Genomic DNA, 27,486 nt, shown 5'->3' with positions numbered 1-27,486 from the left:
TATCTATAGTTATTGTTAATTACAATATTACTAATATTATATATTTACTAATTAATAATACATGTTAATAACAGTTATAAATTGTGCATGCTTCTCTGGGTTTGCATTTGCATGTCAGGCTTCTCCTGATTTAATACTGTGATTTATCTCTTTTGGAAAGAAGCTGCCTAGAAACTTCGACACTGTGGATTTCTATTTTTTTGTGTATATTTCCAAGAAGAACAACAGAAGTGAAGCAAATGTATGTTACATATCTAAGTCTTGTCCAGCTGGGGTTGGAGATGACAAAAGGAGTTCAGGGGTAGAAAAAACACTAACATTTATTCCTGCTTTCAAAGAGTTCACTGTATTGTTGGGTCGAAAGAACTAGCAGTTAATTATACATTAATTGTCTCATGTGTACAAAAGAGTATCGTGTAATAGAAGTTTAGAAGGGACTAGAGTAATTGAAGAAGGGATCTGAACTAGGCTTTTAAGGCCCTAGCTCAATGTGATTTGGGTAAGTCTACTCACCTGATTTCAGTGAGGCCAATAGTATGAGCAGAGACATGAGTATGACATATGATACATGGAATAAGTATGACGTATTTGAGGGACAGTTGAAATAATAGTAGAGAGTATGTGTTGGGGCAGAGTGGAAAATAAATGAAGTTAAATTGGTGGTAGAAGTTGAAGTCTTAGTAGTGTTATCATTTTTATTATCATTAACAGCTAGCACTGATTAACTCTAATTATGTGTCAGCCATTAAACTAAGTTCTTTCATGCATGACTTCAATTAAACCCAACAGCAAGCCCATGAGAGAGGTAACATTAGTCCCATTCTTCAGGTAAGGAAATTAAAGCTCAGTGAGTTTACACAAGAGTCAGTATGATATGAGGGTTGAGAGAATCAACACTATAGCCAAACTGCCTGGGTTGGAATGTCAGCTTTACTAATTACCAGCTGTGTGACCCTGGGTAATTGCTCACCCTCTGTGTTTCTGTTTCCTCATCAGTAAAGAGGAATACTAACAATACCCAGCTCACAGAGTTAAATCATAGTATTAAACAGGAGAAGCCTGACATGAAATGCAAACTCAGACAAGCATGCACAATTTATAACTGCTATTAACATGTACTATTAGTTAGTAAATACACAATATTAGTAATATTGTAATTAACAATCACTATAGATATTTATTGGATGTCTCCTTTGTGTCAAGCACTGTACCAAATGATTTATAGGTACTACATCTTACAAGCCTACTATCCATAGAAAGCATCCTTGTAAAAAATGATGAATGAGAAAAATTAAGAACTTGCCTGGTAGAGCTAAGAATCAAATCCAGTTTGATCTGACACCAAAATATACTTTTTTTCTGTATATCTCCCTTCTTCCTATGTCTTTATACGAGGTTGAGATTTTCCTATTTCTTAAAAGTGCCAATGGCCTTAGCCGGTTTGGTTCAGTGGTTAGAGCATCGGCCTGCGGACTGAAGGGTCCTGGGTTTGATCCTGCCCAAGGGCACGTACCTGGGTTGCAGGCTTGATCCTCGCCCCGGTCGGGGCACGTGCGGGAGGCAACCAATCGATGTGTCTCTTTCACATCGATGTTTCTCTCTCTCTCTCTCTTCCACTCTCTCTGAAAAGCAATGGAAAAAATATCTTCAGGTGAGGATTTTAAAAAAACACCAATGAAGACTATCGCACTTACCAAAATTTGCCTTTATAAAAAGTAGAGTCAAAATAGAGCATTCTGTTTCAGATATTCTCCCAGAAAATTTAGTTACTGAAAGACCAGAGACTCTTTGTTTTAGAAGAATCATTAATTAAAGGCAGTCCCACATGCTGGGCCCTGTTACCATGAGGCCCTGAGTACCTACAATTATTAGAGCCATTAGGGATTCCAAAGAGCACAGTTGTTTTATGGTTAAGAACAGGAGGGAGTGTCTGAGTCAACATTTTAGAAAAAGTATATCTTTATCTTTTTCTGAATAAGATGGTGAAACCACAAATACTGCCACTGCAACAGTCCCCAGAGTCTTTGTTCTGCTGGTATATGGATGACTTTATCCGGGTATTTCAGCCTGAGGCACTGAACTGTAAATAGAAGCAAAGTGGTTCAGAAAAAAGGACTCCAGTCCAGCCACATGCAGTGGTTCTTTGATTTCCTGAGTGCAACCCACCTTCCTGGATATGTCCTCACACCCACTCAGTCCCATACCCTGAGCCATTCCTGGACCACTCAGCTAGACTCTCCCAAATTGAGAAATTGCATGGAACAGACTGAAAAACTTTTACTTTCCTTACGTGGAAGGATCTGTTGAGAGACCCACATCCCTGATAACCACGAACAGCCATAAACAGATACAGCCTTCCCTTATTAATAACTCTCGCCATTTCAAACCACATTTGTAAGTTTGAACTCAACACAAGGTTGAATTTTCACAAGAGGAAATGTGAATTTTCTCATCCTCTTTGCTTTGTACTTTTTCTAAGCTGTCCTTGATGGAGTTGCTAAATATTTAATATGAAATAAATATTTTAGAAAAAAGCTATTTTTAAAATGTGGATATTAGTTTTACATAATATTAACTTTTTCAAAATTGTTTTAACTTAAAGAAGTCCTTGTTACATAATTTTTATGATTTGGGTGAATTTTATAATGAACATGATAACATTAACTACTTTTATAGGCGTAATAGGAGAAAATGTAATTCATTTTCATGCAGCTAAAATTCATTAGAGATTGGTATTTCAAAACTTAAAATCTTTTCTGAAAATATAACCTTTGTAAAAATCCAAAAGTCTTCCCTCTCCCTTCAACAAATGTTGGCTTTTGTTATTTTTTTTTTATAAGCTGCATATTGAATTTCCCAGGCTGTGTTTCTGAACAGCAATCTACTGAAAAAAAAAGTGCAATTATTTTTTTTTACTCAAACATGCATTTGAGAGAAATGAGTAGATCAGATAAAGAACTGAGATGCTATTCAACTCAACCTTGAGTCACTCTCTGTCTCTTTAAAAAAAAAAAAAAAAAAAGGGTGGCAAAATCAATACAAACCAATAATAACTTCACATTTGTGGAAGCAACATGAATGGCTCTCCAAAATATTGAGACACATCCAAGTACATTTTCGTAGAGCTGATATTTATCAGAAGTCATTTGCCCTCAAGCAGATGCTCCCTTTCATTGTGCTCCTGTCACAAATGACTAAGATTTATGACAGACAATTACAGCATCTGCAGTTAGCAGCCTTATAATCAGCACCATTATTTAACGATTGGTGCAATAAACTGACTCCTGTTACTGTTTATCAGATATCAGTCAGTTCTGGCCATTTTCTTCAGCTTCCAAATCACAGTATGGTGCAGCCACTGCCTTTTAATGGCCAGGCAAAAGCAGGAGCATTTTCACATTTTTTACAGACTGCCGAGGAACAGGAAAAAAGCACCAATTACATGTATGTATGGTGCCCTCTCATTTGAGATGCCCGTGTATGTAACCATCTCTATACAGTTCCAAACCTCTTACGGGAGGGGGAAAAAAGCTTTTACTGTTGAAGAAGGGTACTTTATATATAAAAAAATCAACAAAAACAAACAAAAAAGCCTTCTTGATTTTCTTTTCTAAAAGTCTTCTGTTTAATTTGCATGTCTTTTCTGAGTACATAATGTTGCTTTACTAGGCCCACTGTTTTCTCTTGTAGTATGGTTTTAGCTTGCCTTTCACAACCAGAACAGCTCTATTGTTCCTCAAATATATTTGTCAGGGAGCAGGATTTTTCTTCTAAACTCTGTGAGGTTTTATTCATAGGGAAGTGTTATGGGCACAACAGAATTAAGTTTTTCATCAGTCAAAAAACCCACATATAAAAGAGGCCATGTGTATGTATTTAAAAGTCACTTTTATATTAAGGAATTCTATCTTTCTAAATATACAAACATGCAGAGGTATATGTACTATTTCATGTCTTTCCACAAGAACCACCACATGTTAGGTATCAAACAGAAATGGCGGGCAACAATTCAGAGGCTATTTGGAAGACAAGACTTCAGTATAATGTAGGAAATGGTATAAAGATGTGAATTTACAGGCAAAATAAAAAGCTTATGAAAACTTCTATAGAAGTTCAAGTGTGAAATGCTAGTCAAATTATTTGGGGGGGGGGGAGCCAGACTTTTCTTATTCCTGTCTTTTGTTAATTTTTCGATAATCAAACAAGCTAAGTTTCTTATTCAACTCAAAAAGCATTTTGTCCGATGACTTGCATTTTACATATTTGATAATACCATATATGCCCAGATGGAAATATTGATGAAGCTGCCTTTGTAATGTAAGGTCTATGTTCACTCACAAAGTTACATGCTTCTCTCAAGGGACACAAGACACTAGAGACCAACCTAATGCATTCTTTTAATTAAAAAAAAAAAATGTGACCCCCATGGGGGTCAGACTTCCCTTCTGAAAAATGCATAAAGGGCTTCATTTAGTCAACATGTAAAACTGGCTATTTTCTAAGTTTAAACTTTTACAGAGAAGCTTTTGTAAAAGACCTTCACAAACTAGACCTCACAACTCCACAAGAGACTCAGTAGGTGAATGGTTCTTGGACTTTTCAAGTTAGAAAGGCCTTAAGTATTGTTTATTGCAACTCTCTCATTTGAGAGATGGTGAGGTGAGAATCAGAGAATTAAGTGATTTTCACCAGGGCACAGAGGTTATGTTAGCACACTGTGATTAAAGCCCAAGTGTATGGTTTGGCTAACAAGGTCCTTCCTGTGAAACCCACCCCAGAGTACCCTGATGCTTTCTCTTGCTGACAGGAACTGCTCCTTGGCTCTGCTAAGCCAAACCCCACTTTGGGTGTTCTGTGTCCAGTCCTCCTTGACTGAAGGAAACAAAAGTTGCCATGAATCTTCTAGACACTCACTTCCCTACTTCAATGGCTGGATCTGGAGCAAGAAAAAACTATTCAGTCATACAAATGACTCTTATTCCATTAGTGGATACCAATGTTAACTCAAGTGGTTGGTGTTTAAATTTTTTAAATTTCCTAATATAGTAATTTGGTACCTTATATAGATTTTGTTTATTTGTCATTTATTTATTTTTTGTTTTTTTAAACAACTATTTTGCACAAGTGATTGCAAAGTCACACCAAAACTATTTCACCAATTTGGAAGCATCAAATAATTCACAGAATTTTTAGAATCAGGGAGAAGGCAGCACCAAACATCCTTTGCTGGCGATGTACAGAAATATATTAATAGACAGATAGGTCTCTCATTCCATTTTAGTAAGACTGGGCAAGTACTTTGGATGCATCAAAGAAATTGGTATATTTTCTACCTATGTCCTGACCTTTTCTACTGGATTAGAAGGAAAAATTACTCAGCCTACAGCAAGCCACTATCTTTGGAAGCTAATGACAAAGCCATCGGCACTGCAGGCTGTTAGCAGGTGTTCATCAGAGGCTCAATCTGGGTCAACATTATTCACATAAACACATGCAGGTGGCATTTCAGTAGCACACCTCGACACTAAGCCCCAGTGCATAGCTGGTGGTCTTGATGAGCCCCAACAAATCTGTCTGCTTCTTAGCAAAAAAACCACACAAAACAAAACAACAACAAAAACTCGCAGGAGGGCATTTTTCTGCAAGACCCTTATCTAAGGCTATGTGGAACACAGGAAGGTGGAAAGGAGCACCCGAAGAAAGTTATGCATTGTCAATATTTGGTGGCTGATGGCCTCATGGCCAAGGGCCACATGATGCAAGAACTAAGGGTGAGGCTCCAAAGTCGGCCAGACCTGGGCTTGAACAGGGCTCAGGTTTGGTAAGACATGCTGGAGTTCCTCACCTCAGAAGGTCCCTCATCTACAGGTGGGGGTGAAAATGAAATAGTGCACAAAGCATTGTTGCTTAAATGTTAGCAGCTATTATTGTTATTGCTGCTATTTATATATGAGATTCCTGAGTTCTTTTGCAAGTAAAATTTGGACTTTAGAGTCAGACTCTAGAGCCTAGCTGTATAGAACTGTCACACTAATCCTAGAAAAGATCTATATACTTCATCTATCAAACATGTATCTAAATAATGTATATATATATATGTGTGTATATATGTATGCACACACACATATATAATTTTTATTGTTGCATTTCATTGACTTTGGTTTGGTTCCATTGTGAATAAATTAAATTTGTAGAACATAGAGGAAAACAGGAAAATATTACAAAGGACATGATTTAACTTTTTTTTTATTCAGTACCAATAGTCCTCTGAATCACAATGGGGTTGTCAATATGACAAAATCCTGTCTCCTCTATCCCCAAACATAGAGTACATACCTTTTAACTTCTCATTACCTTCATTTTGCCCAGTTTTTCACAACCATCTATGCATTAAAATAAGGTTGAAGTGAGCAGAAAAGGACTAGTGGATTTCCTCAAGAATTTTAGCTCCTGAACAGCAAAATTAAGTCCAATGACAGCAATGAAAGGTGCAGGCAGCCAAAGTCATGGCACTATTTAATAATAAAATGAAGAGTCTGGGGAGAAAAGGCTTTGGACACTCTAGGTTCAAGTCCAGGTCCACGCTCATTAGCTGTGTGACTACAAACAAGTTACACAACCTCCCTAAGCCTTGGTTTTGCTATACGTAAAAACATAACCGCAGTAATCCCTACATTGTTTAGAGGAGTTAAATGAGTTGACATATGTAAAGTGGTTAGCACAGAGCTGGCATGTAGCAAGCACCCAGTAAGTGTTTTCTCTTGTCTCTAACGTGCCACCAGCTTTGCTCTCATGTTTGGTGGAAGTGTGAAACATCTAATTGCTGTGTCTTGGCCTATTCCAGAAACATGTATCTAATCACAAGAAGTCTATTACTTTTATGGGAAATTTTTTAAAACTCTGTGCAAATCTGTAATTTTTTTCTCAAAAACAACATTTTTTTTTTCTCTCTAAAAATGAGCCTACAAATCGATTCCATTAATTCAATTCCACTGCAGGTGTTGGCCAAGCATCAGCCTTTGCTGTAACAGTGGTGGTAATTGCTCTGGAGCTGAAAGGTGCCAATTTTTCCATATATTACTTAGCTAAATATAAAATAGGATCTTTATGAAAAGCATTTTAAATCTCATCTCTGCCTTTTATCTGATATTCTTAGATGCTGAATCATTTTAGTGCCTACTAACAAGGATTAATTTCCTACATCTAGTGATACTTTCATAACTCTGAGTAAAGACAGATTATGGAGAATTATTCTTGTAAAAAACAGGGCACAAATAGAATGGATTACTTTTGTTCATTTCACATCTAATGCTCATTCATTGATCTTTGGGTAAGACGGCATACAGTATGGCTACCAATATACACAAGGTAAGATTTCAAGCATTTCCCATGCCTTTAAGACTCTTCTAAAGAACTACTGAGCCAATATAAAACTTCACTTAAGAACAAATTCCCAGAACCAAGTCCTCAGATGAGCCATTGAGGTGAACCCTGGGAAGAGCCCACTCAGAATCCTTTACCACAGCCTTAGAGACAGTCCCCAGTGAGACATGAGGATGAAAAGTCATCTGCTGACAGTTCTCTCTCAAAGTAGCCACCAGGACTCTTTCCCAACATGCAACTTAAAAATTAAATGATATGTACTACCAGCATCCTCTCCCCTTGCACAACAGAGAGAAAAGTAAACCAAGATTAGCAACAGGTTAGGGAAAAGGGAGAAAGGTTTGCTATTCTAATCAAACCCTCCCTGGCTTTTCCAAAAAGTGAAAGTTTGGATAATTTACCATCTATTTATTTTCCTATATTGAGTTTTAAATTTAGTGGGCCACTAGCCACAGTAAACAATGCTTGTAATACTCTGAAATGAAAGAATATGTCTAAGATGAAGGGAAGGAAAAGAGGGAGTTTAGTCAATTAGCCAACCACCTTTTTCATTAATAGCAGACTGTTCTAACCAATTAATAAGCAATTACATACCCATCAACTGAGATGCCCAAGGGAAGTCATCTGATGCATTTATTATTATGTTAACCCTTTACTTTCTGAGCTGATATCAACTGAGCAATGTAAGGAATGAAATAAGAAGAGAACTTGGAAAGATTTTACAGATCAACATCCCTGAGCTCCAAATACTACCTAGAGTAAAGAAGAGAGGGTAAGGACAGGTTCAATTCAAAGAAAGATATGAAGCCAAAGTTGCCTTGGGTCTTCTGAAAGACGCTTGGAGTAAGATCGGGCAAATTCCACAAAAATGTGACAAAAATTGGTTTGCAATTTCTTCAGGAAATTCCTTTAACTCCTTAACAGAGTTCTGCAGTTTCGTCTAGTTGTACCTAGGAATAACATTGTCAAAATGTTTGGGGCTGATGTATATAGCAATTTTAGTCACTGCAGGCTCCGAGTAATTTCAGATCGCAAATACATCTGTGAGAAGTTCATGAAATATAGGAAAAAAATTATGGATCGCAAGAGGATCAGGTATCTTAACCCTTGTCCAGACTAACTCTTTTGTTTACTTATCAAATATGTTTAAGTGCTTACCATGTATCAGAAACAGTTCCAAATGCATGATACATATTAATGTAATCCTTACAGCAACGCTCTGAGGCAGGTGCAGAGGCACAGAGGTTAATTTGCCCAAGGCTATGATGGTGAAACTGGGGTCTAAACTCAGGCCATTTGGCTTCAGTCTCCGGGTGCCTAACCACTTCTTTATGCTCTTTCTCTACTTGAAAGAAGGAATGAATGAAAAATACAGACAGTCATGAATGCCTTACCTGGGACTTTGCTTCATTATCTAGCCTTTCCCTCTCCACCAGTGCCCTGCATTTTGTCCACAAACACTGAGGCTCTCTCTTTCAAAAGATAATTCTTTAAGCTGACATTCTCTTGTAAAATTTCTTGAAAAGAAATTCTCAGCTCTTCCATTTCTCTACCAACTATTTATTCCATAATTTCATGCAACCTGGTTCCCTACCTCCTCCCACATCTCTACTGACACTACTCTCTTGAAGGACTTCTCAACTGCCTAAGCCAATGGCCTGTTTCTCAGGCTCATCTCCCTCTCCCAGCATCTTCTCCACCTTTTTTTCTCTTGGTTTCAGTTATCCTGTTTCTCCATCTTGCATTTGCATTTATTCCTCTGCTCTTTGCTGGTTGACATTTCTCAAGATTTAGCTTTGGTTGCTCTCTCTCATTTTCTTTCTCTCTCTCTCCAGGCATTATTTTTAAAAACATTCTTGAATCCTTCAGTGGCTTCCATTCTTTATACTAGTTTCTGGACTTTGGTTGATCCCCACCCAAACTAATTGTCAGCACCCGGAGAGTAGGGTCTATTTCTTTGGGAATAAGTTACACTAACCAATCTCACAAGACTAACAAAGTATTCGTTTAAAATAAAAAGTAGATTGTCAAAGGGACTTTTATCCAGAGCATTATATAAGGAACAGAATTATGATCAATAAACCAGTTTGTTAATTTAAAACAAGTGGTATTAAAAAAATAAATAAAAAATAAAACAAGTGGTATTATTACAAAAAAGAATACACACTGGAACTCTCTAGTAAGCACATTTTTCCAGTGGGCATTCCAGGTGGGAAGCTAAATTATAATCATTAGACTGTTAGGTCCAGCATGGAATAAGAAAGGGGAGAAAAAATATGTGACATATTTAAAGGCATGAGACTGAGATTCACAGGAGTATCTAGATCTACAATAAGGGGACATCTGCTATGGGAACCTAGCAGATAGAGTAACTGGTCAAATATCATCTCCCATGAATGAATGAATGAACAAATGTTGAACAGTGGTCTTGAGATCATTATATTTTCCTATTTCATTATAGTTATTTGTTGAAGTCCTGATCCTTCTGCAAGATTTGAGCTGCAAGACAGCAAGGGCCACATGTGTTCAACACTGTATCTTACCATCAAGCATAGTGCCTGCCACTTAGTAGACAGATGGCAATAAATGTTTATTAAAAATAATGGAAGTCACGCAGATATTTATAAATATAAATAAAATGCATCCCAAAGTTGGTTTTCACATGAATTATCCACACGTGCTATTGTATGTTTTGTCTTGCTTTTCAGAGTTTATTAGGTCAAATAGATAGAATGCCTTGATTTCAAATGTTTACATTTGGCTCATATTTTTGAAAGTTGTACAATAGTAGATTACACAGTTTTTATTTTGTCTATCTTATTTCTATAAATTTCAACTACTTATTTCTCCTACCCAGGGACTAAACCCCATTCCAGCCCCCACCCCTTTATCTTTGATCTTTTTCATTCTCAGTAGGTGGATGATGTGACAGCAGAGAGAGAGAGAAACAGATTCCAAATGCCTGTGTGGGCTAACCAGGGCATTCATGGGGTTAAAAGCACTGCAGTAATATTAAGCACATGTTTCAAGTCAGCAGGGTGCCAGCCTGAGATGTCCTCAAAGCCTAATTTGATAGATATTATGCTATACACTGCTGCAAGTAGTAATGAAGAAAGTAAAAATTTTATGGATGAGCAAAATAGGAGCTCTTATGAATGGAGTGTTTTTAAATCAGGTGTATAATTTACCCAGTGTCAGACCACATGTAGAGTGCATTACTCAATTGAACTTACAAGCAGATAGGAAAGCAGTTTCTTTTAATAAGCACTTCTTCAACTTATTGGCTCTACAATTACTTGCACCAAATTACCAGCAGCTGCTGCCTGTTTGGTATTTTATCCTAGACAAGGAGTTACATTAGTTTCTAATCAACAAGCCATTCAAGGACTCTTTATAATTTTTAGCTAATTCCACTTTTATTTGTAATTTATTAATTGAGATAGCCAATATTTTCATGACAGTATTTTGCTTAGCTTCCCTTAATAGAAAACCTATTCAACTTCTCAGGTAAAGGAGAAAAGGGAGGGAAGATGCCCCCAAATTTATTTCTGATATTTATAAAATTTGGACTTATGTTATCTTATAGTCTGAATTTTGAAATGTCAACTGTTTTTGTAAATAATGATATTGTATTTAAACTTCTTTATGTTTGAAGTCAATAAATTGTTTTCTGTCTCTAGCATATCCTTGTGCATAGGAGTTAACTGCAAGTTTAGATATTAATCACGTAAACTAAATGAAAGATAAAAATCACACAATCTTATCAATAGATGCAGAAAAACATTTGATAATATCCAGCACTCGTTATGATAAAAACTGTCACCAAAGTGGGAATAGAGGGATCATACCTCAACATAATAAAGGCCATATATGAAAAAGCTAGAGTCAACATCATACTCAATGGGCAAAAACTAAAAGCATTTCCCTTAAGATCAGGAACAAGACAAGGGTGTCTGCTTTCACCACTCTTACTCAACATAGTACTGGAAGTCCTAGACATAGCTATCAGGCAAGAAGAAGAAGAAATAAAAGGCATCCAAATGGGAAAGGAGGAAGTAAAACTGTCACTATTCACAGATGATATGATATTGTACACAGAAAACCCTAAAGACTCCACCAAAAAAACCTACTAAATCTAATAAATAAGTTCAGCAAAGTAGCAGAATACAATACATCAGTGGCATTTTTATACACCAATAATGAACTATCAGAAAGAGAAACTAAGAAAACAATCCCACTTACTATTGCAACAACAAAAAATAAGGTACCTAGGAATAAACTTAACCAAGGAGGTAAAAGATCTGTACTCAGAAAACTATAGGACATTGAAGAAAGAAACAGAAAGATACAAACAAGTGGAAGCATATACTGTGTTTATGGATTGAAAGAATTGTCATTAAGATGTCCAAACTACCCAAAGCAATCTATAGAGTCTAAGCAATTCCTATTAAAATACCAATGGCATATTTCACAGATCTAGGACAAATATTCCAAAAATTTATGTGGAACCAAAAAACAAACAAACAAACAAACAAACCAAATAGCCTCAGCAATCTTGAGAAAAAAAGAACAAAGTTGGAGGGATCACAATACTGGATATCAAACTATACTATAAAGCCACTATAATCAAAACAGCCTGGTACTGGCCCAGAACAGGCATATAGATCAATGGAACAGAACAGAGAGGCCAGAAATCAACCCACACCTTTGTGGTCAATTGATATTTGACAAAGGAGGCAAGAGCACACGATGGAGTAAAGACAGGCTCTTCAATAAGTGGTGCTGGGAAAACTGGACAGGTACATGCAAAAAAAAGAAACTAGACCACCAACTTTCACCATACACAAGAGTAAACTCAAAATGGATAAAAGACTTAAATGTAACTCACAAAACCATAAAAATCCTGGAAGAAAACACAGGCAGCAAACTCTCAGACATCTTGTGCAGCAATATTTTTGCCGATACATCTCCTAAGGTAAGGGGAACAGAGGACAAAATAAACAAATGGGACTGCATCAAACTAAAAACTTCTGCACAGCAAAAGAAACCATCAACAAAATGAAAAGGGAGCCCACTGTATGGGAGAATATATTTGCTAATGAGACGTCTGATAAAGGGTTAACATCCAAAATATATAAGGAACTCATACAACTCAATGCCAGGAAGACAAACAATCCAGGAAACAGACTGACAGATCTCAGAGGGAAGGATAAAATAATAAACAGATAAATAAATTTTTGTAAATTAAAAATGGAACTGCCTTTTGACTTAGCAATCTCACTTCTGGAAATATATCCTGGACCACACTTCGAAGAGCAAGGATTTCTTTACAACATGCCCACCAACTGATCATCAAGCCTGACCTTGAACATTCTTAGGGGACCAACAACAGAGAAAATCCTAACTCCAAAAAATAATAAGACATTTACATACCCACTGAAATATTAATTTTCAGGTTCTTTCTGGAACCAGTGCCCAGACCAAGAGAAACTTTAGCAATCAGCTTAAGAAAAATTTACGCAAACAATTAAGCAAAACTACTGAAAAGTAATTGGCTAGACTTCAACCTACCGAAATCCATCTAAAGTAGATCCCTTCTTACTAACACTTTCTGGAATTCAAAATAAATGATTGGATCTTCATACACATTATGGTTTTTGTGATAGTCTAAGGGCATGTTTCCTTCTTCTTACCACTGTGTCTACATGACCCCAATTAAATACTGAAAAATAGAGAACCCCTAGCAAAGGCTCTGAAGCTATAGCCCCATCCCTTAAAGAAACTATATATATTAGATTGTTCAAACAGCTCTGATATATTTTGACCAGGCTGACAGGAACATGTCATAAGTCAGTTATTTTATAAGAAAAGAAGGAAAATGATATCAAATTAATGGATCTACTCCTTTTCCCTAAGACAAGAAACATGTCCTCCCTTCACCTGAAAGATTCAAAGAATTTTCAGTTCCTAGAATCCTCAGATGCATGACTTAAAGCCAGACCTATAAATGTACCATTAATTCTTGATTACAGTTTATAGATAATCCAGTTCCTCTATTTTATTCTGGTGGTTTCATGTAAACCTGTTTTATGGTTATCTCAGTCTTCTACCCAGGAAAGAGAAGTTAAACAATTAGTTTCAAACAATGCATTAAAACCAAGAGCTAAAATGTGATCCTGATGTCATTTAATGATTTTGTGATCACCTTAGGTATTCAAAATATTAACAACAGGGAATGCTTGGACTTCAGGAAACAAGAAAAGAAGCCTCAACCAATCAGAAAGGACACTATCCATAAGCCATCAACACAGCCACACTGGAGCATGCTGGCTATATATCAGCTTGCCCTTGAACAAGAGGAAGACAGATATCCCCATGGGACAGACAGTGTGGTGTCATAGGGCAGTTGTATCATGGATAGGCTTAGACCAGAAAACACTTTTACTCAGAATAGGGATATATGTGTAGTTTCCTCCAGAGTGAAGTTCTTTGTGAATCAACATAGATGCCAAAATTGAACACATTTATAAATGTTCAGAAAGCCCAAATTTATTCAATGTAAAAGCTCTAAATTTGTAGCTGAGAGGTAATATATAGGTATGAAATCTTACCAATTTGTACATGTGGCTAGAAGAGTAGTAACTAGACTTTAACTTAATAAGTATAGGGAAACATTTTTATGATAAATGAGATAGGTATAAAATTAATAGTTCTAAACTATCAGCTTCAGGCAGAGAAAGTACATACCTGGAAGTCATTGTTAATTCCCAGAGGATACTGTTTGAATCATACACTAGGGTTGAAAAGTAAAGAAAATGTAAGTGCATTAAAAATACTAGAAGCCCAACTGGAATTAAATTTCTATAAAACTTCAGTGCTTACACTTTTTGAATGCTATGTGAGATTATGGTCATCACATATCAAAAATGTTAACAATGAAGCAGAGAAGGCACAAGCAACAGAGGAGATAGCTCCTAACTTTGTTCGGAAGGGTTAGGGTGTTGCTCTCTGAGGCTTATTGAAACACTGACCTCTTCAGGATGGAAATGCAACTGTTTAATGGGAAACTTGATTAAAATTTATACAAGTATTAATTATATGGGTAATGTGGTCACAGGCTTGTTCCCCAATAGAATGGCGGAGGAGCATCCTTTGAAACTTCAGTAAAATAAGTTTAGGACGCTTAAATGAAGTAGGTTGCAAATTTACAGAACGCAACTTCACCAGCATCATCTGCCCCACCCCCTACCTCTCACAAGAGTCAACACAGGAAGGAAATAAAGACTTCAGGTGGGAGTTAATTCATCTAGTCAATACTAAGCAAAGGGGTAAAAGTTGAGGCAATGATAAAGAGCAAAATATGCATGGTTTCTGTAATAAGTTTAAAATCAACTGGAATTAGTTGAGTGAACGAGAGGCAGATAAATAGATAAAGAAGTTTGACCCCAAAGAAGAATTCTTTAGCCATAATTAATACAGAATTGGTATCACCTAAATGGATCTACCTAGTGAACACAGCATTTTGGATAACATGCACTGCTTCCCCAAACATGGCTAACCCCTTTAAAGGATGAGAAAGCTACACCAAGTTAGAGTGGTTATATAAGTTGCCTCATAGTATGAAGCATGGAACCAGTTGACTTACTTCCAAAATTCTCTGGAAAGGAAATTAATAGAATCTGATATGGCCATCCTAGCACTTTCTAGTTTGGCTTATATCATAACTAGTTGTGGAATGCCTGCTTGTTGGCAGAGTGTGCGTGAACTTATGGTGGAAGACATGGTTTTCATTTGTGCATCTCTAGGAGAAAGCACAGGGCCATGCTTATAGCTGGCAATCAACACGTTTGTTGACTTGAAAGACAATAGTTAAGGCTTTAATTTCTCTAACACAAGTCATTGACTAACGGTTATTATCTACTTCATTTGTGTTGGTGAACACTGACATTTAAGGATGTTCTGTTGGTACATACACCAGGGCCCTCCCAAACAGGAACACAGCCCTGCTTTCAAGCTTGACAGGGCTGTCTTTACCATCTGATGCTCTCAATCCCAGAAAATCCTCCTTCTTGCCAAACATAGTCATTATGTCCAAGTACCTATTTTGGGGCCGCTAAACTATTGACTTTGAACTTCAACAAAAGCCATTTTAGTTCCTTTATTTCTGTTTTCTCTTTAAAGATACCACTCTGCAGTTAGCAAAATTCTGCCCAGACTGATGACTGCTATCTTGGTCTCAAATCATGTACCATCCCTATCACATACTACCCTGTGAGGGGGTGGGAAGCTGTTGTGAGAATCCTTTTTTCTGAAAGCTAGGGCTTTCAATATTTATACTGTGTGTACATATAAAATGCTTATTTGTATGTGAGATCTGGTGCATATACACAGTAGACATTCTCTTAAATAACCTCCCCTTATTCAGTTTACCAGCTTAACCTACGCTCTTCAGTCCCACTGTAAAATATACTGGGGCTGATGCCTAAGGCATACTTAATGGTCACAGCCAGTAGATCACTGCATTCATTGATGGTCAGACCTTTGCGAACTACCATCCACATGGTTGCTCAAACCAAAAACCTGTGAGTTGCCCTTCATCTATTGCTTTTCCTCATCACTTAAATCTAATTCACCAACAAATATTGTTAATTCAGCTTCTAAAATATATTATAAATAATTTTACTTCTCTTCACTGAATTATAAAAGGTAAAGAGGAGAATGGTCTAAAATGAAAAAGTAGGCAAAGTTGGTCACTGAGGGCCTTATAGATCATAGTTAGTAGTTGAAATTTTATTCCAAATATGATAGGAAGCTGTTAGGTTACACTGGCTGTTGTATGGAGAAAGAATTATGAGAGGGGTCAGAAGTGGGGACACAGATAAAACAATGGGCTGCACAGAATTAATCCACTGTGGTGGCTTGGGCTGGGTAGTAAAAGTTAGTGTTAATTAATTAGGTGGGAGGAAATCCTTTCGCTATGTATATCAAATCATCATAATGTACACTTTGACTATCTTATAATTTTATATGTCAATTATATTGCAATAAAGCTGAAATGGAAAAAATAGACAGCTCTTGTGTCTATTGATGTCAATGATCATATTTTAAGTAGAAACTAATCAATACATAAATGTGTTTTCCTCCAATACATTTAGTGCTCAGATTTATTGTATTCATTTATTATATTTACTATTTATCTATTGTACATCTCCCTAACTAGACTCTAATCTTTAAAATATTATATGCACCGCTCTACTCCTGGGACCCTCACTCATACTGCCTGGCATATCATTGGTACTCTATAAATATTTGTTGACTGAATAAACTAATTCAGCATCCACAAGCATGCAAAACATACTTAAAATTGAACTCATTATTTCTTCCTTAACCCCTCCACATACACACATGTTCCTCTTTTTATCCTATCATAGTTTATCCAACCAATTTCCAAATCCAGAAACTTAGAAAATAACCCCCCTCATTTCACTCTCCATGATCCATCAATCACCAAGTTCAGTCAACTCTGCCATTTAAATATTTCTTGGACTTATTAAATGTTCTCCACTCCTGCAGCCAATTTCCTGGGTTGAGGTCACGATCACCTCGCCTGGATTAATGGAAAAGCATTGTAACAGTTCTCCTGGCTCTTATTTTATCCCTCTCAAGCCCTTTCTCCATAATACATTTTCAAAAAGTATAAATTTTATTATGCCCCCACCACATTAAACCCTCCATTGATTCTTCAGCAAAGCCCTCAGGATAAAATCCTCTTTTTAGAATGGATTTATGACACTTTTCTTAATCCAGAACTCTAGTTGGCGAGTGAATTTCAGTTTCCTCATTAGTGGCTCTCTCCCAGCTCTTGGGTCGTTGCACGTGGCTTTTTCTCCAGTTGGGATATTCTCGTCACCCCCAACTCCAAATCATGCTGTCTTTCTCAATTTAGAAGTCACTTCCTCTAAGAAGACTTCCCTGATTTATGGCATAGGTCAGGTACTCCTCTTAAATGCTTCCAAAGTCCCCTGTGCATGTTAGGGGTCTACATCCTTCCTTTGGAGCATTGTTTTATCTTAAAACCAGAGAGTAACAAATAAATATAGAATAGAGTCTTAAGGTTATGGTAGTAAATTTATCCCCTCATCTTTCCCCCAGCCTCTTATCACTAAGGAATAAAAAAATGGAGGAATAAAGAAGCGCCTATTAGCTGAAGAAGAAGAAAGGTATTTCTCACGGGTGTCCTCTGGAGGTGGCAGCACAGGTCTGACCAGCTCTGTGGTCATGGGCCATCGAGAAAACAATCCGGACAACCCCTTTATTGCCTCCTTTTTCTTCAAATATGTTAGAATTTTATAAATAAATTTCTCAGAGAATTTGTGGTCTGGTAATTACTGATACTACTTCACTCTCTTTATGAGTGAAACTAAATGTACTGGTGTTTGTAATTTACCTCAGTTTCTTTTAATAACTGATGTTCATATAAAAGTAATTAAGGACACCAACAACAGTATGGTGACTACTGGGAGGGATGGGGTGGGGAGAGGTGGAGGAGGGGATGGGGCAGGATAAATGGTGATGGACAGAGACTGGACTTCGGGTGGCGAACACACAACACTGTACAGATGATGGGTTCTAGAATCGTTCACCTGAAACCTGCATAATTTTGTTAACCAGTGTCACCCCAATAAATTCAAAAAAAGGAAAAAATCTTAAATAATTGATATCTTTTAAAAAATTTTTAAATAAAAGTAAGTAAATATTTGGGGAAATTGAGAAGTATAATTTTCATCTCTGCATTATAGTAAGTCGCAGAAAGAAGATAAATCATTCTGAAAAATCAAAGGAGCATGCCTTATAGCAAAAGATCTGACTAATTTTAAGTGAACAAACACAAATTAACCACTGCAATTTCTGCAGCAAATCAAATCACACAACCAGATTTACAAGCTAAACTTTTCCATTTTCTCATATGCACCATTCTTTAGCTGTGAATGTTCAAGACTGAGGCAGAATGGTACTGTGATGGCATCTTGTCAAACTCAAAGGCATAGAAATAAATGAGCTGGTGGGGGGGAAAGCAAAGAGGACCTCATAGACAGATTTAAAGCCCAAATAAAAATCACATGGTATTTAATCCCATCTCATCCCCTAGTCGTTTGATAGATCACCATGGTTCTAATTATTTTAAAAATAGCTTGTGATTTTATTTCTTGGAGTGTAATCATATAAACTGTACATAAAAACACATTATACAAAGGTAAGTAAACACAGAAGTTTGTCATCTGCATGAAACAAGCAGATATATTCATTATATCTTAATCTTAACTAAAGTCATAAAAATATCTCTCTGAGAAACTATACACGTGGTTGATCCTCTCAACATCTGTACACTGTTAAATACTGCATTGCCTTTGGCAGTGTTTACTCCCAATGTACTTGTTTATATGTTCTTCATTAAATCATTAACTTCAAATCCTGAGCTCAAGAAAGGCTCTTGAGAAATAAAGTAGGTCAAGTTTTAGGCAAACTATACCTCAAGTCAGGATGATTATAAACCTGACCTTTCTTTAAAGATTTCCACAGAAGCACATACCATCAAAGAGAACTGAGTTACTGTTGCCAGATTTAGCACATAAAAATGCTGTTTTAATTTAAGATAAACAACAAACACTATTTAGTATAAATAAATATTTGGGACATATTTATGTTTAAAAAGTAGTTGTTTATCTGAAATTCAAATTTAAACGGGTATCCTGTATTTTATCTGGCAACCCTACAACCAAGGATAATTTCTGTCAGATGACTCAATTTCTCTGCTATAGATTGCCACATCTGAGATCATTCATCCAAGAGAAAGGGTGATCATAAGCTGACAACCTGAGGTTAATTAAGAGCTAATTCTTGGACAAGTTGTCAAAAGTCAATACTTCTATCTCCATTGTAACAGTCAATTCAATCAATATAGATTTTTAAAAGGGTTTTAAACAAGTATGATTTTTGTAATTCTTTTTCTCTAATAACCTATAAACATGGTGCTCATTTCATTTCAATGTGAGATGATCTTTAATGGACAACATAAACTTTTAGCTAATTAAAAATATAAAACTTGAACCTCATAAAAGCCAGCAGAAAAGGTAAAGCAGTATATTTAAAATAACAGATCATTTGCTTGTATGTCTTTTTTTTATATATATATATATATATATATATATATATATATATATATATATATATATATCTTTATTGATTTCAGAGAGAGGAAAGGAAAGGGAGAGAGAGAGACAGAAACATCAATGATGAGAGAGTCATTGATAGAGCCCGCAACCTGGGCATGTGCCTTGACAGGGAATCAAACCCCGATCGCCTGGATCCCCAGTTGACGCTCAACTGCTGAGCCACGCCCGGCCGGGCTGCTTGTATGTCTTCAATTTAATTAAAACTGAATTTTTCATTCAGTCTCCTAAGCCCATTTTTCTCCAATATTTTTCCTTTCCCTGAATAATATGATAGCCTAACTGATGGCTAAGTCAGAAACATGAGTCGTTCTCAATTTTTTTCATACAACCCACATTTTTTAAAAGTTATTGAGTATCTCTTAAATCACAACACCAAGAAGTTGCTGACTTTGTTCTCCCAAAGCCTCCTGACAAGGTGAACTTTGATTCTTGTCCAAAAATCTAACTGAAACACCTGCCAGATAAAATCCACACCCTTTAGCAACTTACAGTTAAAACCTTGTGTAAGCCTCTAACTTCCTTTCCTTCGCCCCATCAATGAGCCCTGATCTACAGCCACACAATCTCTATGATTCACCATTTACTTTCATGGCTTTATAACACTAGCGGTAATGGTAATATTTATTAAACACCTACTATGTGCCAGGCACTATTCAGGTGCTAGAGATATAGCAGTGAACAAAACAAATCCCTGCCCTCAAAGCTAACATTCCAGGTGGGGGACAGAGGGGATTGGTAGTCATCATGTAACCAAATAAATAAAGAGCCTGGTTGGGATGAGAGATAATTCTAGAAAGGGTGCTCAGAGGTGACATTAGAGCTGTACATGAATGACCTGAATGAAGAGAAGGAGCCCTCCATGACAAAATATATGCTTGGCACTGGGCCTGGGACATTACATTCATGATTGTTAATCCTCCCAGCAATTCTGCAAGGTGGGGATTTCTATTCTCATTTTATTCTGAGAGGATGAGTAGCTTGCTCAGATTGCACAGCACAGAACTCAGATTCAAGCTTGTCCAATTCCTCAGCCCCCTCTTAGACTTTATGCCTTTCGTTCTAGATGACATGCTCTTCCTGACACTCCAACAGACTCTTCCTCATCATTCCAGGTGCTCAACTATCGTTTCCTTTGCAAAACTTCTCCTGGCCAGTAATACTCCATTATTTCCCTTCCTCTCCCCAACCAAGGCACAGATCATTGTTTCTGCCTCTGCTCCCACAGATCTCTATATGAGATTTCTCTTGCAGTGATAAACACATCTATTGTAATTTTCCATTTACATGTCAGAAATGGCAACTTTCTCCTCTCCTACACTAGTAGTTCCTTCAGGTCAGGGCCCATTTCTTACTTATGAAATGTATCCCCCAAACCTTGCCCAAGGCCTGGAACATTGGAAATGCTCAAAAAATGTTTGTAGAACAAATGTTGTTTGGGTGTGTGGGATGAAATGGATGTAATACGACTGCTCAACACATGGCCGGTGGGAATGCAGAAATGATCAAAGGTAACAGGTCCTTCTTTCCCAGCAAAACAAACATGGGTCCTTTTCTAGAAATGGGCAGTGACACTAAAACTGGAGAGATCTTTACTGTGTTTACAATTAAACAAGGGTGGCCACTGCTGAAGAGTAAAAATGACTTTTCACAAATGAAAATATTAAATTCAACCATCAAGACATTTTAAAGTTTTCGAAAGCATACATTTCCAAAAGGTTCAACAGGAATGACATTTTCCTCTTCTGTACCTAGAGTAAATTCCCTGCCTCGGGCATTTTTCATTCTTACATATTTCTCCATTGATACAAGATGCTTTGTTTATAGAAATATTTAATTAGCAAGACCTTTATTTCTCAGAGGAAACTCACTGCACAAAAAGAGGCTTTGAAATAGCATTGGAAATTTAAAAAAAAAAAAAATAAGAGTTGAAGTGCAGAGCGTAGAGCATGTTGTAAAACAGGAAGTGCATCATTATCACCTCCCACTCAAAACCATCTTAACTATAATCTCTGTATTTGGGTAATTCTGCTAATTAACAATCTTGTATTACTATAAAGATTAGATTATCAGGTTATTTGAAGTAGTTTTTCACAGGCTTTAAGTACTAACCACTCAATTTATTAAGTTTGCTCTACCATAAGTGAAAAAAAAATACATAATCATTGTGAGTCTGAAAATGAGAAGAAATATATATGTATATTTTATCATTACCTATAAAGAACACCAAAATTAAAATGGTACTTTTAAATATAAGTAAAGTTCCTGAAAATGCATACTAATAGTTTGCTGCCAATGGCTTTTACAGGTATGTAACACCATTTTCCTCATACACTTCTGTCAACTTTTAGCTTGATGAGATCTAACAAAAATAGGGCAAGAGAGAGAGAAAAACATATATATTTTTTGGGACCAGAAGGAGCAGTGGTTTAAAATGTGACCCTTGCAATCAGATTGACTGGGTTCAAATCCTGGTTCTACCACTTATTATTTCAAAGACCTTAGGCCTTGCTTATTTTCTCTGTCCCTCTCTTTCCCCATCTGTGAAATGGGGATCTTAATAAGATTCACTGGAGGAATTCCCATGAGAATGAATGATTTAATACATGAAAAGCACCAGAACACTCAGCAAGTGCTAGCTATCATTAATTTGGTCCAGCTCTCCCTGCAATACCCTACTTCCCCATGGTAATACTTTACAGTATAATTTCCCTACTTTTCCAGGCATAAAGAGCTCTTTTCAACTCTAAAAATTTCTCTGACCATCCCATGATGTCAATTGTATGTTTTTTATCCATTACTTGAGAATGGGCAAAAATCACAAAAAGCTACTCTGAGTTTAGTCATAATTTTAAACAAATGCATATTTTCCCCCACCACATTAGCAATTACACATATTTGAAAAGTGGCAGAATATAGCGGCAGAAGACAGAGCAGAGCCCCGAGTCTGCAGTTGAGAAGACATGAGTGTGCATATACAGGCCTCATGGGCTCCCAGCCCACACACTGGGATCCACCCACATAGCATCCCTGAGGTTTATCCTATTAGAAAGCTACTGTACGGAATAAAGCCTATTCCAGCCAATGTGTAAAATAGATACTGAGTAATACCACAAGACTCTTTAGTCTTCACCTGAAGAGTTCCCTATAAATCTTTGATGGACAAACTGGGAGTCAGAAAGCCACTATATAGGGATGTTGGAAAAATTAAATGACATAATATATGTGAGAAGCCTCACATGTGGCCTGGAAAATAATAACGCTTCCATAAATCCTACTTAAGTCATTACTTTTCTCTCCACCCAGCTTCCAGACTTGTATCTACTGAAAAATGAATAGGACAGCCCTGGCAATGATGGCTCTGAGACCCTGTGTCTGTGTAAATTAGAGTGAGGCTTTCGGGGGGTGATTATGTCAGAAGGCTGGAGCTCACCTGAATGGGATTAGTGCCTTAAAAAGAGACCCCAGAGAGCTCCCTGCCATCTTCCACATGTAAAGGCACAGCCAGAAGGTGACTGCTGATGAGCCAGGAACTGAGCCCTCATCAGACATGGAATCTGCCAGCAATTTACTTTAGGACTTTCCAGCCTCCAGAACTGTGAAAAATAGAATCCTATTGTTTATAAGCCACCCAGTCTATGGTATTCCATTATATCAGCCAAAAAAAGCCCCTAAGGCGTTGTCTTACAGAGCTTTGCTGTGCTGTTCTCCAGCAGGCCAGCTGTAGCTATACAATCAGTCCCTAACCCCAACCCTGCAAGACCTATGGTGGGAGTCCCACACTCTGGCCAGCATACCACCTCCCCTCAGTCCACATGGCCTCCAACTTGCTCCATCCCTCAGCATCTCTCTTCAGTGATGCTGCAAGTGCCTCCTGGCATTTCTAATATGCTTTGGGAGAGACAGTTGGATAACTGCTGTACTCAAATACTGAAAGAAACACCTTGTTGTACTGAAAAGAAGTCACTTTCAGCAGCAACTTCTCTGTTGGCAAGTGTGCCATGTCTCACCATTATAAATCACTAGAGACTTCAAATGTTTTTTCTAAATGTAAATCTATAACAAATTTTTCAACATAAAGAAAAAGCATATTTTAAAAGGACATAAAATCACATGAGTTAATTAAGTAAAAGAATATATTTAAGAAGAAAGGAAATAGTGTTAACTGCAGTTATTTCTGTTTGCTGGGTTTATGACCTCTCTATGTACTTCCTTTTCCAAGTTTTCTACAATAAGCATATATTACCTTTGACACCACAGTTATCTTTAAAAAGTAAACTTAATATTTTACATAAACTTGTAAATTCACCTTTATGATTTCTAATATAACTCGTATATTCTAACTGCAAACTCTGTGTGTGTGTACCCACACACGCACATGCGTGAACATAGCATTATTTCTGTTGTAAGCATTAACTTCCAACCTTAATGTGGAAGTAGTGGGTCCAGGTGACAACGAAAAACAGCAAGCCTCACCCACCAGGGTCCTGAGCCAAGGAGAACAAAGGCCTTTTGAAGGACAGTAGATTTGTGGAAAAACAAGAAAGTGGACAGGAAAAGAGATTCCAGAAACAGTGGTGAGCTGGTCATTATCAGACACAGAAGTATGCCAAGTGAGAGCTAATAATCTAATAGGGAAATGAGAAAATATAATCCAGACATCCAGTCATTCCTGAAAACAGGTTCCTAGTTTTCTTAAGACAGATTCTTAGTTTCCCATGCTATCTTAGGGATGATTTTATCAGACTCCCTTTCTAGTTTTGAAAACAGACAAACAAAAAAGCTGGCTTTCTGCTATATGCCACACATTGTGTAAAGTGCCTACATACGTTACCTTATTTAAATTTTTCTTTTAATATTCATAATTACCATGTAAGAAGGCATAATAACCATATAAGAAGACATTTATTTCAAAAGCTTTTTTGAAACCCATTTCTACTACTTACTAGCTACATAGTCTCAGGCAAAGGATTTAACCTCTCAGCCTCAGTTATTTCCTCTGTAAAATGGGGATAAAATAATAGTATCCATCCCACTGGGCTGTTGAAAGATAAAGTGAGATGTGTCTGTAAAGCACTTAGAACAGTACCTGGCGCATAATAACCACTGGATATATTTTTGCTGTTATTTGCTATTATCACCATTTTAGAGGTGAGAAAATTGAGGTTCTGGAAAGTGAGTCAGGATTTCAATCCAGGATTTTCTGGCTTCAAATCCACTGTAAACTCATAATCACATTACAGTTACAGAAGTTACAGAGTAAATGCCCCAAAGGCCTCAAATGGAAATGTCCTAACATGTTGCATATTGAACTGTGAGGTTTTATTACTGTTTTGACTACACTTTCTTAAAATGTGATATGCTATGAGATTATAAAGCTCAGGAGTTATAGGTATTGAGTTTTCTCTTTTCCCGGATTTTGTTAAGAATCTTGCCTTAAACACACAGACATGTGCTTCTGTTTCATACGCAAAATCAGGGAACCATCATTCAGAAATGCAGGATCATTATTCTGAACACAGCCGGTCCCTCTACAGGACTCTAGCCGAACGCCTTGGACAGAATGAAGCTGGCTCTAATCTAAAGCTCACAAAATACAGAAAAAGTGCATTTTCTTTTTGTGCGACTTCCCAATGATAGTTTTGTTAATTCTCCTACACAACATGCCGCTTTTGCTGTGGGAGTATAGTGGCTAGGAACAAAGGTTTGGGGACTTGAAAAGACCCAAATCCAGGCCCCACCTCGGTCCTTCCTGGCTGCAGGCTCCTGTGCACGTTGAGCTCTTTGAATCTGTTTCCGTGTCAACGTACAGTGATCCCCCCCTTATCTGTGGGAGATACATTCCGAGACCCCTGGTGGATGCCTGAAACCTCAGACAGTACTGAACCCTATGTACACTATGTTTTCCCTACACATGTGTTTCTAGAATAGAGTTTAATTGATAAATTAGGCACAGTTAGAAATTAACAATAGTAATAATAAAATATCACAATTATAACAATGTAATAGAAGTTATGGGAATGTGCTCTCTCTCAAAATACCTTACTGTACTGTACTCACATTTTCACTTAAAGGAAGCACTTTACGGCTTCTCTGTGGCACATCTGAATTGCCAGCTTCACTACTTGTGTGCTTTGGGGCTATTATTAAGTAAAATGAGGGTTATTTGAACACAAGCACTGCAATACTATGACAGTGTATCTGATAACCGAGCGGGCCACTGAGTGACTACTAGTGGCAGGTAATGTATACAGCGCAGATACACTGGACAAAACTAAGGAATGACTCAGGTTCTGGGCAGGACGGATCTCAGCAGCACGAGATCTCCTCACATTACTCAGAAAGGTGCACAATCAAAAACTCAGGAACTGTTTATTTCTGGAATTTTCCATTTAATATTTTATAGCTGCGTTTGACCTTGAGTAACTGAAACTGTGGAAAGGAAAACCATGGATAACGGGGACTGCTGTAATAGGACGACGATACCCACCTCCTAGGAAAGGGCTGAATGCAGAGAAAATGAATTTGGGAGGACCTGTGCAAGGTACTTAGACCAGTCCAGGTACGGAGTCAGGCCTCAACCGACTCTTGTAGTGTTATTAAAAGGAAAACATTTTCAGATTCCAAAAACAACCCTATTTTCGGCGACATGTCCTAGAGGAAAGAAGTGAGTCAGGAAATGTGGATGCTATTTGGGGCTTGAGAACTGTAGTCATGTGGAGAAAGTGTGTTTTTCGGTTACCTGCTTGGGTGCATGGAACGCAGCTTTGCCCTCCAAGAATGGATTGTCTAAAACAATTTTTTAAATCGTGTGGGCTTTTTCATTGGGTGTGGAATGAGGAGAGGACTTCAAAACACTATCTATTGCGTGTATTTCTCTTTAGACTCTACCTGCACATGTCAAATTGTCAACCGCCAAATCTAGTCCTCAGATGCAGACCAAACACTGCTTTAGAAGCTATAGAAACCATGAAAGCTGCACAGAGAGGCTCACCGCTACCCAGAAACAGGAAAACTTTGAAATCAGCAAAAATAACTCCTAAAAAATTCTCTGCCCAGTACCTTATCACTCTGCTTCCCTCTCCCTGTGCTGTGCATATTAAAAAGAAGGGAAGGGGAAATAATGGATTCTCTGGATTTCTTGTGCTGATACACTCAGACATGGTTTCTCTGGGGTCTAATGAGATGTTCTTTGCAGGATGAGTAATGCAAACTCAGTTCTAACCCAACTATTGAAGCATAATTTCAAAGAACCAATAATATTACCATCCTTTCCCTTCTTATATTTATCCCACAATTGTTTTGTTGAATACCTTTAAAGCTTTTCCTTTCTAATGAAACTTTAGTTGCTGTAACAAAGCTTATATAGGAACCATAAAAATCTCAAATTATCAAACTATCAAGAAAGATCTCCAAAGGCTTCAGAATTAAAACATTATGCTTTAACTTCTCTTTTCAAGACTTCAGGATTCTCTCCTATGAAATGTAAATGTTCCATCCTTCGAAATGGGTGCTGTTGGTCATTTCATCATTTCATAGTACACATTGCTGCTTCCATGCATTCAACTAAATAGTGTCACTGGGTGGTGAGTGCATCAACAGGATGAAAAAATAATTCGAGGAGACTGATGCTAACAGCAAAAACAAAAACAAAATAATAATCGAGGAGCCAAAATATAAACCACCTCTTTTCTCAAGGAACCACTGGCAGCAAGCTGTATGAACTATGTATTTATCATTTTATATTTGCCTACAGTGACACCTGCTGGAAAACATTGTTGAAGCTTTAAAATGAAAATAAATTTAACAATAAAATAACCAAGTTTTGAAAACATCAGCCATATGTTATTGTTGTTATTATTATTTTTACTAA

This window comes from Miniopterus schreibersii (genome assembly GCF_964146895.1).
Source record: "Miniopterus schreibersii genome assembly, chromosome: 5".
NCBI classification, from domain to species: Eukaryota; Metazoa; Chordata; class Mammalia; order Chiroptera; family Miniopteridae; genus Miniopterus; species Miniopterus schreibersii.
The sequence above is the reverse complement of the archived record's forward strand: the minus strand, read 5'-3'. Positions refer to the sequence as shown.